General features: G+C 41.6%; 1 protein-coding gene across 4 annotated transcripts in view; it reads right to left on the bottom strand.

Moving 5' to 3' along the window:
• The window catches only part of LOC130926791 (nck-associated protein 5-like), a 68,240-nt gene extending 64,216 nt beyond the window's left edge, over positions 1 to 4,024 (bottom strand). For all 4 annotated transcript variants that reach the window (XR_009066280.1, XM_057852024.1, XM_057852025.1 and 1 more), the window contains exon 1: positions 3,619 to 4,024. The gene's annotated coding sequence lies outside the window, so the exon portion shown is untranslated. The remainder of the gene's footprint in view (positions 1 to 3,618) is intronic.
• Positions 4,025 to 17,231: the final 13,207 nt, after the last annotated feature.

Raw genomic sequence — 17,231 nt, 5'->3', positions numbered from 1 at the left:
TAGCGGCTCTCGAGGACCAGACTTGCAGACCCCTAATCTAAGGGAATATGATTGTGTTTTTTCAAGGTGAGAAATCATAATGCACTAAATAGAGTATTCAGAGGTGTGTAGTAAGGCGCAACATTTACTTGAGTAACGTTTTGAGAAAAATGTACTTCTAAGAGTAGTTTTAATAAGCCATACATTTTACTCTTACTTTAGTAGATTTTTGAAGAAGATATGCTACTCTTAGTCCACTACTTTTGGCAACACTAGTTACATTTTTCCACTTTATTCTACATATTACAGTTTCCTTTTTTTTGCCAGCAATGTCAACAGTCGCTTTAGCAGTTTCACCAATGAAATGTCGCAACAATAATCACATGACTCTATTTCACCAATCAGACTCAAGCTAGCCGTTCTTTGATCACACCGCCCTGTTCAATCACGTGGCGTCTTTATAGCATCGTAAAAAAATATATATATATATATTTGACATAGAGCACTGCCCTCAACATGACTCAAAAGCGCGGATTTTAACCTCTCCTCCAGTTTTTATTTGGCACCGATTGACCACAGACAACCGGAGATATGATCCTTTCAATTTCATAATAGGAACTATGAAGGAACAAACAATTAACTATTCAAACTAAGAACCTTTTTCTCCACTAGAGGGCACTCATGTTCATTGGACAAATGATGCTCCAGTTTTGTAGATTTTATTTCTCTAGCTGGAATTTAAGGATGCCTTTTTTTTATTTTTGTCTTAACCAGAGTTGTTAATCTTACTTTAAAAACGTAATTAATTACAGTTACAAATTACTTCTTCCAATAAGTAATTGCGTTAGTAACTCAGTTACCTGAATGTAAGAGTAATTAGTTACTTGGCAAAGTAACTGGTGATAATGTTCATGTTTTTTTTTCTAAAAAAAACAACAACAACAACAACAACAAAAAACAGGTCACACAATGTGAAGTTTAAAGGGTTTTTGGGACAATTGGCCCTAGCCCAATTCTTTACCCTAAACTTAGCTAGACACAGGGATATTGCGGATATTGCGATAACTAGATAGTAACCTTTGCTATGTGTGGAAGTCATTTAATGTTGTGAATCAACCGTTAAAGTTGTTAAAATTGCTCCCGTTATTGCATTAGTTCCCTTCTGTCTTCTTTCGACATGTGTACGTTTTAAAACTGTTTCATCATTTAAAGATAGATTTAAGTTAAATTTTGCCGATTTAGGAGCATTTTAGATAAAAAGTTACTTCCTGAGAAGTCTACTGCTTTAAGATGGCGGCCTTTTACTAACGCATCTAGTTCTTTATTATACATGTTGCTAATGTCGCCGTGTCTGTCATTTGCATTTATTTCTGTATATAAGTGTCTACCAAAGCAACATGTGGGCGTAGTTTGTAGGCTATCAGCTACAGTCAGGTACTATTGGAGCCACCTAGTATAGTAGTATCGCGTTTGCAATGGCGTCACACTCCCTTGCCCCCTCCCCACTCCTGCTTTGCTCTCTCGTCCTCGTGAGTCCGTCTTTTTCAGACTTTTCTCGCGTCAGTCAACCAACATCGTAGAAACGCACGCCTTTCCCGCCTCAGTAACGGTAAAGGCGTTGCCAAAATGAGAAAAGTAATTAATTAGATCACTCACTACTGAAGAAAAGAATGCCGTTAGTAACGCCGTTATATTCTAACGGCGTTATATTCTAACGCCGTTATCAACAACACTGGTCTTAACGTGATTATATAATAGGTCATAGTACAGTATAATAACAACAGTTAGTATAGATAACTGTGCTAGGAAAAAAAATTCTGTTTTTAAAAAAATCTAACATTGTCAGCAGTTACTCACAATGTTACTCATTACGTGAGTATTCTTTTCACAAAATACTGTACTTTTTTTTTACTTGCACCTGAGTACATTTATTAGATGACTACTTTACTTTTACTTGACTAATACACGCTACTCTTACTTGAGTAAAAAAAATTACTACTACTCTACCCCCTATGACAGTATTATAATATTAATGTCAATGTTCAATGGGAGGAGAAAGTCACATTTTATATTGCTGGGAAGTTGTGATTGTATATACAGTGGGGAGAACAAGTATTTGATACACTGGCAGTGTATCAAATACTTGTTCTCCCCACTGTATATATTTCAAAATCAAGAAAAAAATGTGTTTTATAAGGATAATGTCTGATTTTTCCTCAAGAAAAATTCATAATCGTTCCACGGACAAAATCCGTCTTTTATTGAAATGAAAAATTGTAATGTTACAAGAATTAAGTCAGTACATACCAAGATAAAATCGGAAAAGAGTACAGGAAAAAAAATTTGCAATGATTTGAATTGATATTTCTTTGAGACGTCATGTTATTTGGAAAAAGTGGTTACAAGAAGAGACATTGTTCGGCATAGCAAATCAGCATTCTATCCCCCCACCCCACCCACCAAGATATAGTCGTAATATAAAGTCGGCTGGGTGAAGAAAGTCCAATTTTACATATATGCGTGAGAAATTGAAAGATATCAAAATTGCGGTAGTTAGATGAACAAAGCTGAATTTTTCAACGGACCAAAAACAGATCTTGGGAAAATGAAGTCATATTTTATTCAACCCCCCCCCAAAAATGGCAGAAAAAAACAACAACAACTTTGGAATGCAAACAGTTTGTTTAACTGATATATATATGTATATATATATATTATATATATATATATATATATATATTTTTTTTTTTTAGCAAAAAGTTATCGTATTACAAGAAATAAAGTTGTATTTTTCCCCCAATAGAAAAAGGCAAATTTATTTACATAAAAAAATCATGATCTTTTCTAGAATAGAGAGCCAGTTGGTTGAGATATATAATCTGAAATGTACGAGGGGAAAAAAAAATGTCTTTTTACGAACTTGTCTTGGGTAAAAAATGTGACTCTTCTCATAAGATAAGTGTTTAATCTCTACAAAATACTGTTTGTTTGTGTAACAACTCAAATTTTGGGAAAAAATAACCCCTTGTATTGTGTGCACATTTTTGCTAGTGCATCAAATTTGATTTAACTCAGCCTGAAAGTACTAAATTTCTGCAGTATGTTGTTTTATGGTCAAGATTGACCTGTTTTCAATTTGGTTGTGTAAAAAGTACCATTGATTTGTGCATTCCCAAACTTGTAAACACAATACAAGGAACACAAACATATCCTCATTGCATTATCATGTGTTAAACTACCATAATGTGATGCAAAAAGGGCATTTCCCCCAATGCTTTAAATTTAAATCTTGACAAAATACATCTGTCTTCTTTTCTTAACAAAATATGCCATTCTTTTTCTCTTTAAAGGTTTTTTTTCCCCTTTTCTCTCTTTCAATGTAAGCAACTTTTGAATTCTTGTGGAATTCAGCAGTACACATTGTACTTCTGTTTAACTGGCATGAGGCTCATGAGGATGCTTGAGCTCTTGCCACCCGGAAGTACATATTATTTATTAACTCATGCGAGGATATCCGATCAATGCGTTCAATTTTAGCTTATAATCAGGCCAACGTGAAGGAGAAGTCACTGGTTTGTTTTATTAGCAAGCTGATTAGCAAGCTCAGTGCAAATAATTCAGCAGTCTCTCCATCCTTACCTCGCGGAGACAAACGTCACATCCCTATAACACCGGCAACCGGTCCGATCTTTCCAATCTGGGTCAGCGCCGGTGCCGGATCCATTCTGGCCTGCGTGGATCCCGGCATCCGGCTTCAGGAATATCCACTGGGTGCTTACATCCACACACACACGGGGGGAAAAAAAGAGGGGGGAAAGAGAGGATCTCGAATGGAGTAGGGACGTGCCAAGGACTCGGCGTTTTTTCCTCTTCCTCCCCCCCTCGCCGCCGCCTGGCTGCCTAATTCGCCGCTTTATCGCTCTATTTGTGTCTTTCTGTGATGCTCACCCTCGTTTCCACCTCACTGCTCTCGCTCGCTCGCTGGCTGACTCTCTCTCTCGTGCGTTCTTTCGCTTTCTCAGCTGCCCAGAGGATGCTGAACATGTGTCGGTGGTGGGGGGATGGGGGTGCACACTTCATAGGTGGCATAGGTGCTCGTGTGTGTGTGGACCACTTTTTGGGGGGTAGTTGTACTGGTATGTCCTACCCCCTCCCTTTCCTCCTTCCACTTTCTAACCCAGATTTGCCTTTTTGCAATCTTAAAGAGGAGAAAAAACATTGCAGAAAATAAATAAATAAATAAAATGACTGTAAAGCGTTTTGAGAGATATGAAGATTTGGGATATTTACACTTCTGTGATATTGTAAACAAAAAAAGTGGGGTTGGATTATTTTGTTTCTTTTCTTTTGTTTTTTTTTTCCCATTGTTGAATTTATGTATTTTAAATACCGTAATTTTCTGACTATAAGTCGCACCTGACTATAAGCCGTCATCAACCAAATTTGGCACAAAAACGGCACTGTCCTCACAGTATTATGGGATATTTACACCAAAAGATATTAACCAGGCACACTTTATTTGACAGCGGCATCATAAGACTGTCATAAGTTGAAACTAGGGCTGCAGCTATCGATTATTTTAGTGGTCGATTAATCGATGAACTAGTTAGTTCGAATAATCGAGTAATCAGATAAGGAACATGAAAAATTAAAATACCTGAGCTGAGCCTCAAATGGTATTAAAAAAAAAAAAAAAAGATCTATGTACAGCAAAAAAACAATTGGCTAACTTACATAGCAAAAGTCCGCTAGCTTAAATGCTATAAAATGCAAACTTTTTTTTTTATAATGCTCTTAACAAATGGTTCGGACACATATCCCCACAAAAAACGACTAAATATGCCTATAAACTAAATTATGAATGCATAAAAAACATTAACTCAAACAAAAACTCTGCTTACGTTGGTCTTAACAGGGAGCAGTAGAATTCAGTCATGTGAAATAAGACAGACCAGAGGGCAGTGTATCCACCCTAATCAATAAAACTAAATGCGAACACTTTCAAAATAAACCATTACAACACCACTTTAATTAAACGAATACTCGAAGCAATAAAATTTAATTCGAATATTTTTTTTCGAATCGAATACTCGAGTTAATCGATTAATCGTTGCAGCGCTAGTTGAAACTGAAAAAAGCATTTGACACAGTTAACCACAATATCTTACTTGACAAATTAGAGAGATTTGGAATGCGAGGTGTTGTGCTGAACTGGGTACGCAGTTATTTACATAATATATCACAATATGTAACATTTGATCGGTGCAGATCAACAACACGTGAAATTACATGCGGCGTGCCTCAAGGCTCCGTCCTGGGACCTAAACTGTTTATTTTATACATAAATGACTTATACAAAGTCTCTGAACTAGGGTTGTTCCGATCATGTTTTTTTGCTCCCGATCCGATCCCGATCGTTTTGGTTTGAGTATCTGCCGATCCCGATATTTCCCGATCCGATTGCTTTTTTTTGCTCCCGATTCAATTCCAATCATTCCCAATAATTTTTCCCGATCATATACATTTTGGCAATGCATTAAGAAAAAAATGAATAAAACTCGGACGACTATATACATTCAACATACAGTACATAAGTACTGTATTTGTTTATTATGACAATAAATCCTCAAGATGGCATTTACATTATTAACATTCTTTCTGTGAGAGGGATCCACGGATAGAAAGACTTGTAATTCTTAAAGGATAAATGTGACTTTGTATATTGTGACTAAATATTGCCATCTAGTGTATTTGCTGAGCTTTCAGTAAATGATACTGCAGCCATTTAACTTCTGCCCAAATGCATGATGGGAAGTGCAACCATGACTGTGCGTAGGGGCACCAATTGATATATCTTCTCTGCGTTGGGAAAGAACATAGGGTGTTAAGAAAATGATCAATAACTACCTTTCTTCCCCACATTGCCTCCTATGTTATTTTTAATTGCTGAGAGAGATATTGTAAGGCTTTAGCCATATAAAAAAATGGCTCCAAATGCTGTCAAAAGTCTCTCTACACATTATACGCTGCATTTTAGCGCTATCTATAGGTAAAACGGCGTCTTTATAGATTGAACGCGACAATGCGTGAGTGGGTCGTGCAGCGCATGCGTTAATTATTTAACGTGATTAATTTTAAAAAATTAATTACCGCCGTTAACGCAATAAATTTGATAGCCCTACTTTAGGCCAAAACTACTCTGGATGAGTGTAAGACATTTTGTCTGTAACGTTAAATACAATTAGAAAATGATTAAAAAAAAAATATATATATATATATATATATATATATACATATATTAAAAAAAGGCATGTCTGATATTTTTTTGCCGATTCCGATACTTTGAAAATGACGTGATCAGATGCCGATCGATTGGGACATCTTTAGTCTGAACTATTTAAAAATTGTACTTTTTGCGGACGACACCAATATCTTTTGTTCAGGGAAGGACCTGATAGGTCTAACTAAGCTAATAAATGTTGAATTAGAAAAGTTGCAGCAATGGTTTAACGCTAATAAATTATCTCTAAATCTTGAAAAAACAAAATGCATGGTATTTGGCAGAAAAGGTCTCAAGGAGCACTTAAACATACAAATAAACCAGGTGACAATACACAGAGTAAGACAGCACAAAGTCTTAATAGTACTAATTGATGATTTATTAACATGGACGGCACATGCAAGCCATCTGAAAAATAAGCTAGCCAGAAGCATTTCTATTCTCTTTAGAGCCCAAAATGTGCTAGATGAGAAGGCTCTCCAAACACTACAGTGCACTGATTTTGCCGTATCGCTACAATTGTGCAGATATTTGGGGTCACGCATACAAAGTCCACCTTCATCCTCTACTGATCCATCAAAAGAAAACGATTAGGATCATCCATAAAGCACCATATAGGGCACACACAAATGAGCTGTACATCAAATCTAAGTTTTTAAAATTTTATGATTTGATACACTTCAAAACTGTTCAGATGATGTACATGGCCCATTCAAATTGTCTTCCGTACAACTTACAAATTCGATTCCAAGCGAGGGAATGGAATTATGATTTGAGAGGGAACAATGTGTTTACCGATGGCCATGTTAGAACTACCTTAAAATCATTTTCGATTACCAACATAGGCGCCCGCCTCTGGAATGCTCTGGACCCTGCACTGACCAACATGGAGTCCCTACCAGCGTTTAAAAGAAAATATAATGAAAGTATTCTCAGTCGATACCGTGAATGACCTCAGGGATTGAAAAAAAAACAACCGCACGAGAGTCAAATAAAGGTGTTCTGCCAGACACATCGACACCACATAGTGTTCCCATAACAAAAAGTGGAGAAATTTCAGAGGATAAAAATAAGGTAGTCATAACATGACCTAATAATCGGCTCTGTCGCAAAGACAAAACATTCCAACTGCTGACATACGCGAATGCGAGCTTTGATTAAATCTGCAAAAATTGTGTACAATGGAGCTGCTAAACTGGTCACTAAGTACACTGGACAGGATTTTCTCAACAATGCGACCTACATCGCGCCAACGCCAATGTCCGGCCAACAATTTCATGTCTGGATTAACAAATCAGACAAACTAGCCCTAATCAATGAGCAAACAGATGACTGTCAGCTTTACACAAGTGTTACGTCGAATCAATGACTTTTGGGAAGAAAATTCATGTGAAAAAAACCCCCAAAAAAACTGTACATGTACCACAATGTGAAATGCCTACTCTATCATGTAATGATGTGCGTCCTTGGTCTAATGGGGACGGGATTTAATATACCCTGGCTTCTCCCGTCATCCCTTGTCTTTTCTTCGGGTTAATCTGATCACAGTGCTTATCTTATCTATAAACAATAAAAAAGAAAAATAAGATCAAATGAACCACCATGAAGCTTTGCAGCCAATTGATTCAAAGCTTCAAAGCAAGGGAGCAGTGGCGGCCAAATGAGGCTTCTTGAAGCATTGAAGCTTTTCAGCCAATTGGTTCAAAGCCTCAATGCTTCAAGAAGCTTTGCAGTCAATTGGTCCAAAGCCTCAATGCTTCAAGAAGCTTCATTTGGCCGCCACTGCTCCCTTGGGGGAGACAGTCAACCTCTGCTGCCACCTGCTGTCAACACTGTTGTCGTCTAACATGCCTCCTAGTATGCAGTGCAGCGCTACAGATGTAAACAACAATCAAAATTCATGTTTTGTGCTAATTATATCTTTAGTTACTTTTCCAGGTGTTTCATTAATTGCTAGTTATGGTATTTGGTAATACTTTATTTGACAGTGGCACCATAAGACTGTCATATGACCATCCTAATTACGACATGACACTGCCATGAGCATGAATGAATGCTTATGACAGATGTCATTTTGTGTCATCCGACAAATTATCTCACTTTGGAATGGATGCAAAAGATTCAAGCTGGACATAAATGGAGTTAGTGTCATAATTTGCCGGATGACACTTAATGACATCTGTCATAAGGACTCATTAATGCCCATGATAGTGTCATGTCATGATTATGACGATCTTATGGTAGTCCGAAAATGATGGTATGTAAAAAAAACAAACAAACAAAAAAATGTCCAGTGTCTTTTTCTTCTTTCCTACAACTGTTTTGCATTTTTGAACCCGTTTGATCCTCCATGTTTGTTTCTGACTTTTTTTTTTTTCTTAATATTTTTTTCAATAAAACGTTAGTTACTTTTTAACGAACAAACATGCAGTGGATCATACCTAGCGATAAACAAATGTTCATTATTTTTCAAGCCTTTTTATTCTTTTATAAACTTCTTATTCCTTTTGTTGTGTTAATATGTTCACTCTTAACTTATGATGAACTGAACATTCAGTAGGTCACACTGACCCACAGTATGATTTTGGTGTTTTAAAGGGAACCTCAAACTTAAAGACTTATGGGCTCTAATAAGCCACAATTCTTCTCTTTTACTAAAATATGTCATTAGAAACACATAAAATATTTGGTTGATTTAAAAATCTAAAATATTTAGTACATTTTTTTACCTACGGAGGGCGCCGTGTTCAATTTGTCCAACTTGCATTTCAAGGTCCTGGAGTGGCCTCGCCAGTCTCCAGGTTTCAACCCCATAGAAAATCTGCGGAGGGAGTTGAAAGTCCGTGTTGCCCAACAACAGCCCCAAAACATCACTGCTGTAGAGGAGATCTGCATGGAGGAATGGGCCAAAATACCAACAACAGTGTGTAAAAAGCTTGTGAAGAGTTACAGAAAACGTTTGGCCTCCGTTATCGCCAACAAAGGGTACATAACAAAGTACTGATATGAACTTTTGGTATTGACTAACTGTATTTTCCAGAATGATTTGCAAATAAATTATTTAAAAAAATCAAACAATGTTATTTTCAGTTTTGTTTTTCACATTCTGTCTCTCATGGTTGAGGTTTAACTATGTTGACAATTACAGGCCTCTCTAATATTTTCAAGTGGGAGAACTTGCACAATTGGTGGTTGACTAAATACTTATTTGCCCCGCTGTACATTCATACATTTCCTTTGGTCTGCATTATATTATTATTATTTTTTTAATCATTATTTAAATAGTTTTTTTTTTTTTTTTATGTATTGTTTGATTATTTTTTAGGAAGAATAAAGCCTGTTGAGTAACCTATAACCTGTTGAGTAAAAAAATATTACCACATAGTATACGATATATACCATATGTCAATATTTTTTTCCCATGGGCCTGCTGTCACACTTGGACGGAATGGAGCGGACTCAAGTGCAGAATTCAGTCTTTTAATGAACACAAATATTCAGAAGCAGTAACAAACTGAGGGCGCTCCAGAAGGAGGAAATAACAAGCTATGAAATAAAATGGTACAAACGGGAAACAAGAGAGCCAGGCAAAAAACGCACTGGAGTAGAATACTATAACAAAGGACTTTGCATTAAGCATAAAAAACAAACTGTTGAATACTAAGAATAAACTCACAACGTAGAATGTCTTGGACTATGAATATGGGCTGTAGTGAAGACGAAGGACGAAGACACTTTGGCACAAGACTAGGGAGTGACAAACAATTTAAGCACATGAGGAACGTGGTACAGGTGGGAACAATAGGTAATCATAATCAGAGACAGGTGAGACAGCAGGAAGGGTGAGTGGTAGAAACAGGAGGGTGAGGTTTCAAAATAAAGCAGGAAGAGACAATATACCAGGACGTGACAGAACCCCCCCCTCTAGGACCGGATCCCAGACGGACCAGGCAGCTCAGGATGGGCCCTGTGGAAGTCCCTGATGAGGCTTGGGCAAAGAATAAAGCGGGAAGGGACCCACTGTCTCTCTTCGGGGCCGTACCCTTCCCAATCGACAAGATACTGGCGTCCCCTGCCCCTGGTCCGGACCGCCAACAGCCGCTTGACCTTGTAGGCGGGGCCACCGTCGATCTCCAGCGGGGGTGGCGGGGGCGGAGTTGGCAGCACAGCGCTCTCAGCTACGGGTTTCACTTGGCTCACGTGGAACGTGGGGTGGATCCGAAGGGTGCGGGGAAGGCGTAGTCGAACAGCCGCCGGTCCGATCACTTTGGAGACTGGGAATGGACCAACAAAGCGGGGTGCCAGCTTCTTGGATGAAGCTCGAAGGGGGAGGTCCCGAGCGCTGAGCCAGACCCGCTGCCCTGGCTGGTATGAAGGCGCCGGGCGTCGTCGACGGTCTGCCGTTCTTTTCATTCGGTCCCCCTGACGAGCAAGGACCAGACGGGCAGCCTCCCAGATGCGCCGGCATCTGCGGACTAAGGCGTGGGCGGAGGGGACTGAGACCTCCGGCTCCTGGGCGGTGAAAACTGGAGGGTCATATCCAAACACACACTTGAACGGTGACATACCCGTAGCTGAGGTGGGCAGGGTGTTATGGGCGAACTCGACCCAGACCAGGTGGTTGCTCCATGTCGATTGGTTCTGGGAAACCAGGCACCGGAGGCCAGTCTCCAACTGCTGGTTCAGGCGCTCGGTCTGGCCGTTGGATTCCGGGTGATATCCCGAGCTGAGGCTGGCTTTGGCTCCGATTAGCTTGCAGAAGGCCCCCCAGAATCGGGACACGAACTGGGGCCCTCGATCGGAAACGATGTCCTTGGGGAACCCATGAACCCGAAACACTTGCCTCATCATGATCTCGGCGGTGTCCTTGGCGGAGGGCAGGGCTGGCAGAGCAATAAAATGAACCATCTTAGAGAATCGGTCGACCACTGTGAGGATCGTGTTGTTGCCTTGGGAGACTGGGAGCCCCGTGACGAAGTCCATGGATATCTCTGCCCATGGCCTGGAGGGGATGGGCAGTGGCTGTAGTAGTCCCATGCGTGGACGGTTGGAGGTCTTGTTCTGGGCGCAGACCGAGCATGCCTTAATGTACTCCCGGACCTCCGGCTCCATCCCCGGCCACCAGAACCTCCGGCAGATGGCATGAATAGTCCGCCGAACTCCCGGATGGCAGGAAAGCGGCGAGGAGTGGGCCCATTGAAACACCCGGGGGCGTAAGTCGATCGGGACAAACAGACGGTTCTCTGGACACCCCCGTGGTGATGGAGCCTCCCCATTGGCCAGCTTAACCTCCTTTTCTATTTGCCAAGTCACCGCTCCTACCACACAGTTCAGTGGCAGGATGCTTTCAGGCTCTTTGGCCACAGGCTCAGGGTCATAGAGGCGAGAGAGCGCATCAGCCTTCTTGTTTTGGGACCCCGGCCTGTAAGAGATCGAAAATGAAAAGCGGTTAAAGAAGAGCGCCCACCTGGCCTGACGAGCGTTTAGTCTCTTAGCAGTCTTAAGGTATTCTAAGTTCCTGTGGTCTGTCCAGACCAGAAAAGGGTGCTCCGCCCCCTCCAACCAGTGACGCCACTCCTCTAAGGCAGTCTTCACGGCCAATAACTCTCGGTCTCCCACGTCATAATTCCGCTCAGCTTTGGAGAGTTTCCGTGAAAGAAAAGCGCAGGGATGAATCTTTCCGTCCTGTTCAGAGCGTTGCGAGAGGATGGCCCCAACGCCTTCATTAGAAGCGTCAACCTCCACCACAAACTGCCGGAGGGGATCAGGCATGTTCAGAATTGGTGCTGTGGTGAAACGGGTCTTGAGGGTCTGGAAGGCGGCCTCCGTCTCAGGGGTCCACGAGAACCGCACCTGTGGAGAAGTGAGAGCATGGAGGGGAGCCGCTATTGCGCTGAAGCCTCGGATAAACCGCCTGTAGAAGTTAGCAAATCCCAGGAATTGCTGGACCTTCTTGCGGCTATCGGGGGTTGGCCAGTTAACAACAGCGCTGATTTTAGCCGGATCCATCTGAACCCTTCCAGGGGCTACGATAAAGCCCAGGAAGGAGATGGTGTCGGCATGGAATTGGCTTTTCTCTGCCTTAACATATAATTTGTTAGCCAAGAGCCTTTCTAGTACTGTGGCTACATGCTGCTGGTGGGTGGCTAAATCGGGTGAGTAGATAAGGATATCATCTAAATAAACGAAAACAAAGCGGTCTAAGAAGTCACGTAGGACATCATTAATCATAGCCTGAAAGAAAGCTGGAGCATTGGTAAGACCAAACGGCATCACAAGGTATTCATAATGGCCATCTGGCGTGTTAAAAGCAGTCTTCCACTCATCCCCCTCTCGTATTCTAACAAGGTGGTAAGCATTCCTTAAGTCAAGCTTTGTGAATACCTTGGCTTGTTGCAACTGATCGAAAACCGACGACATTAACGGGAGTGGATAACGGTTCTTAATCGTGATATCGTTCAGCTGGCGATAGTCAATACATGGACGCAGGCCTCCGTCCTTCTTCCCCACGAAGAAAAAGCCTGCCCCAGCAGCAGAGGAAGAAGGGCGGATCAAACCTGCCTTTAACGAGGACTGAATATAGTCCTTCATGGCTTGTCTCTCGGGACCAGAGATCGAATAGAGACGTCCCCTTGGGATGGTGGACCCAGGAATGAGGTTGATGGCGCAATCATAGAGTCGGTGAGGAGGTAAGGACATAGCACTGGTCTTGCAGAAGACCCGGCTTAGGTGATGGTAACAATGGGGGACTGTGCTCAGGTCGATCTCCGGTCCTGAGGAGGCAGAAAGACACGTTATTAACATCGACCCTCTTAGCCCCCGTATTACAGCCCCCCCCACAGTCACTACCCCAACCCGCAATTTTGCCAGTTCTCCATTCAATTTGCGGGCTGTGTTTACATAACCAGGAAAACCCCAGCACCACAGTCTGAGCTGATGCTGAGAAAAGGTGAAAGCTCATGGTCTCGGTATGTCCTTGTACCCCCACCCCCACTGGTTCGGTAGCATGGGTTATTGTGAAAAGTCTGGTGCCATCGAGGGACCTGGCCACCAGAGGTCGCTTGAGAGGAACAGCCCGCAGTCCCAACAGTTTACACACGCCCCATGGCATCAGGCTTTCATCTGCTCCTGAGTCTATGAGTGCCGGGAGTGTGTGGGTTCTAGCCTTGTGCGTTACCAGGATAGGGGTGGTCGAGCGTGGTGTACTCTGCTGAGTACGTTGCATTTCTTTGGGTCGGTCACGGCGGGAAGGACAGGCGGCCACCAGATGTCCCGAGGCCCCGCAGTAGTAGCAGCTTCCCTCCAGCTGGCGGCGCTTGCGCTCCTCTCTGGAGACCGGTCGGCCCTAGCTGCATGGGCTCGACATCTACTGGTTGCGATGGGGCAGGAAGCAGACAAGGGGGGCACCTCTTGGGACGCTCAGATGCCCGGGGAGGGGGCCTCTCAGGGCGATTTGGTTGGACCCTCTGGAGCTCCCTTTAGCCGATGGTCTGTCCGAATGGCTAAAGCGATGAGGGAGTCGAGGTCGTCTGGTAGATCCAGGGGAACGAGTTGCTCCCGGATGGGAAGGGAAAGCCCCTTCAAAAAGGTGTCGTAGAGCGCCATGTGTCCCCAGCCACTTCCTGCGGCCAGGGTGCGGAACTGGATGGCGTAATCATTAACGGAGCGGCTGCCTTGCAGCAAGTTTGCCAGTTCCCGCGCTCGAGCCCGTTCGGTGCAGACTGGGTCGAACGTCTTGATTAGGGCTTCTTTGAAAGCAGGGAAGGAGTAGCAAATTGGGGAGTCGCGCTCCCACTCAGCCATCGCCCAGGCTCGTGCTCGGTCAGTCATATGTGTTACCATATACGCGATCTTGGCTCGGTCCGAGCTGAACTCACCCGGAGAACAGTCAAAATGAAGCATGCAGTCTGTGATAAACATCTTACTGTTGCTGGCTTCTCCAGAGAAACGCTCCGGTGGAGCCAACCGAGGACCTTCCCCAGAGTGAGTGGAAAAGATAGGCGAAGGGACAGCAGGTGCCGCAGGAGGCGGAGTGACAGGCTGAAGCCTACCCGCCAAGTCGGTCAGTAGAGATGTGAGCTGGATCAAATTGGTGGCCATGGCTGCCTGGAACTGCTCCTGACGGGTGAGTCTGTTGTCGTGGCCCTGGAGCGAAGCGAAAAGCTTGGCGAATTCCGCTGAGTCCATAGCTGGCCAAAGTGTACTGTCACACTTGGACGGAATGGAGCGGACTCAAGTGCAGAATTCAGTCTTTTAATGAACACAAATATTCAGAAGCAGTAACAAACTGAGGGCGCTCCAGAAGGAGGAAATAACAAGCTATGAAATAAAATGGTACAAACGGGAAACAAGAGAGCCAGGCAAAAAACGCACTGGAGTAGAATACTATAACAAAGGACTTTGCATTAAGCATAAAAAACAAACTGTTGAATACTAAGAATAAACTCACAACGTAGAATGTCTTGGACTATGAATATGGGCTGTAGTGAAGACGAAGGACGAAGACACTTTGGCACAAGACTAGGGAGTGACAAACAATTTAAGCACATGAGGAACGTGGTACAGGTGGGAACAATAGGTAATCATAATCAGAGACAGGTGAGACAGCAGGAAGGGTGAGTGGTAGAAACAGGAGGGTGAGGTTTCAAAATAAAGCAGGAAGAGACAATATACCAGGACGTGACACCTGCATTATATTATTATTATTATTTTTTTTTTAATCATTATTAAATTCAGTTTATTTATTTATTTTTTTTGCATTTTTATTGTTTGACCATTTTTAAGAAGAATAAAGCCTGTTGAGTAACCTGTAACCTGTTGAGTAAAAAATATTACCACATAGTATATGATATATACTATATGTCAATATTTTTTTCCCATGGGTCTGCATTATATTATTATTTTTTTTATCATTATTAAATTCTGTTTTGTTTTTTTGTTTTTTGCATTTTTATTGTTTGACTATTTTTTAAGAAGAATAAAGCCTGCTGAGTAACCTGTAACCTGTTGAGTAAAAAATATTACCACATAGTATATGATAAAAACTATATGTCAAATTTTTTTTTTTAATAAAACTTAATTTTTCTATCCAGATGGAGGAGGCACACTTTAAATATATTAAAGTGATATAGGCGCCTTTGAGTGAACTTCGAGTAAAATTCAAGTATCTCGAGGCTCTTTTTTGGAAATCAAAATATGGTCATTGACTCGTGCTAGTTTTGCCACTTCGGAGCCCTGAAACTACAAATAACTAACAAACTGCACGGAATTGGTTGAAATTAACTTCACCGAGTAATGAAAGCCCTGCTAAATTGAAGATTAAGCCTTATATTGGTTATACGTATATGATTTTATTTGCTTAAGGGTTTTTTAATGTCTTTGGAATTTAACGGTTTTATTGTTTTTATTTGCTGGACTTTTATAGCTATGCGCTGTCTTTGTTTTTATTTTTTGTTCTATTTTATTTTATTTTTTTTAATGTCATTGTATAATATTTTCCTGCCTTTTATTTATCTTGAGCCATGTTTTGTTGGAGAGCACTTTGAGGGCCTTTCGGGTTTTGTAAAGGGCTATATAAATAAATTTGATTGATTGAAATTTGATTTATTTAAAAAAAATTATTAACTTCCCCTCTAATGACGTAATGCAGCAGGTCAAGTTGATCCATCTAAATTTTTGGTGTTAAAAAAAATCAAGAAAATATCATGTAAAAAAATATACTGTATATACATCCGCTTTTAATTCTTTGCACATAGTATCTTAAAAAAATTAAATGACTTTTAGTTAAAAAAAAAAAAAGAAGCTCATTTTCAAAAACTATTAACATTGGTGTTTCGCATTCATTTTTATCTAATAATAAAAGATTCAAGAAATAACACTAAGCATCACTTGTAACAAAAGGACCGCACGTTTCCCACTTTTTGCTACGACGACGTTTCCCTTGAGTCTAGACACACCAAACATAACTCCGTATGATATGTCAGCGGCAGAAAAAGGGAAGATGAAGTGGAAGGGAGCAATTATGAGGAAAAATTGGACAAACATCGGAGGGGGTGGGGGGCGCTGGCTTTACAGAGCTGGAACAGAGAACTGCGTGTATTTATAGAAGCCTTGGCGGAGGACGACGTGAGGAAATAAGCTTCTCTATTTCCTCTACGCCATCACACATGTGCTTGTATCTTGGATGATACGCTGCCAGGCCAAATTATATCAAAGGAAGAAGATATAACACAACATACACACACATCAATATGCAGTTAGGTGTCCCTTTTTGGATGTACAATAATCACTCCCAAGTGCGCTTAGTCATGGTGGTCTTGAGCTAAATGACAAGTGGGCTAGCCTATTAAGAGGGAAATTAATATTGAGAGGATTTGAAAGATGCATTGATATGAATGCATGCGCGTGTTGCACTAGAATACCTCTGGGCTTATGCTTTGACCTAGATTAAGTCGTGACGCTCGCCAGCCTGACAGGCACTGTGTATTCATACAGTATGTGAGGGGTGCACATGCATGGGGTAAAAATGCATTTGTGCGGAGGTGCAAAAAGAAAAGGGAAAAAAATAGAAGAGGCAGCAGGGGATGGGGAGATTGTGTGTAAGACGCGTAAAGAGAAGCTGAGAGGCTGCCATGCTTGTGTGACTAAAGCTTCAGCTGGATGGCGTACAAAGACTTACCGGAAGGGGGGGCGTAAGCTTGAGGATGAAAACCGCCTCAAAAATGGGGTAAGTGGGGGGGTCATTTTATGTAACTTGAAAACCAACAACAGAGGGAGGCAAGTCATTAATGTTGAAATCAAAGCAAACACATACATTCAGGAACTCATTGAAGCATAACGAGTACTCACTAGTTGACTCATGGGCCGACCTCATCAAAACATGAAAAATAAGTGTACTACTCATGGTTGACGCATATTGACGAAAGATATTGCCAATCTACCGAATTGGCCCGAATATAAGACGGCCCTGATT

This window comes from Corythoichthys intestinalis, chromosome 12 (genome assembly GCF_030265065.1).
Source record: "Corythoichthys intestinalis isolate RoL2023-P3 chromosome 12, ASM3026506v1, whole genome shotgun sequence".
In the NCBI taxonomy this organism is placed as follows: Eukaryota; Metazoa; Chordata; class Actinopteri; order Syngnathiformes; family Syngnathidae; genus Corythoichthys; species Corythoichthys intestinalis.
This window is presented reverse-complemented; position numbering and strand designations above follow the sequence as displayed.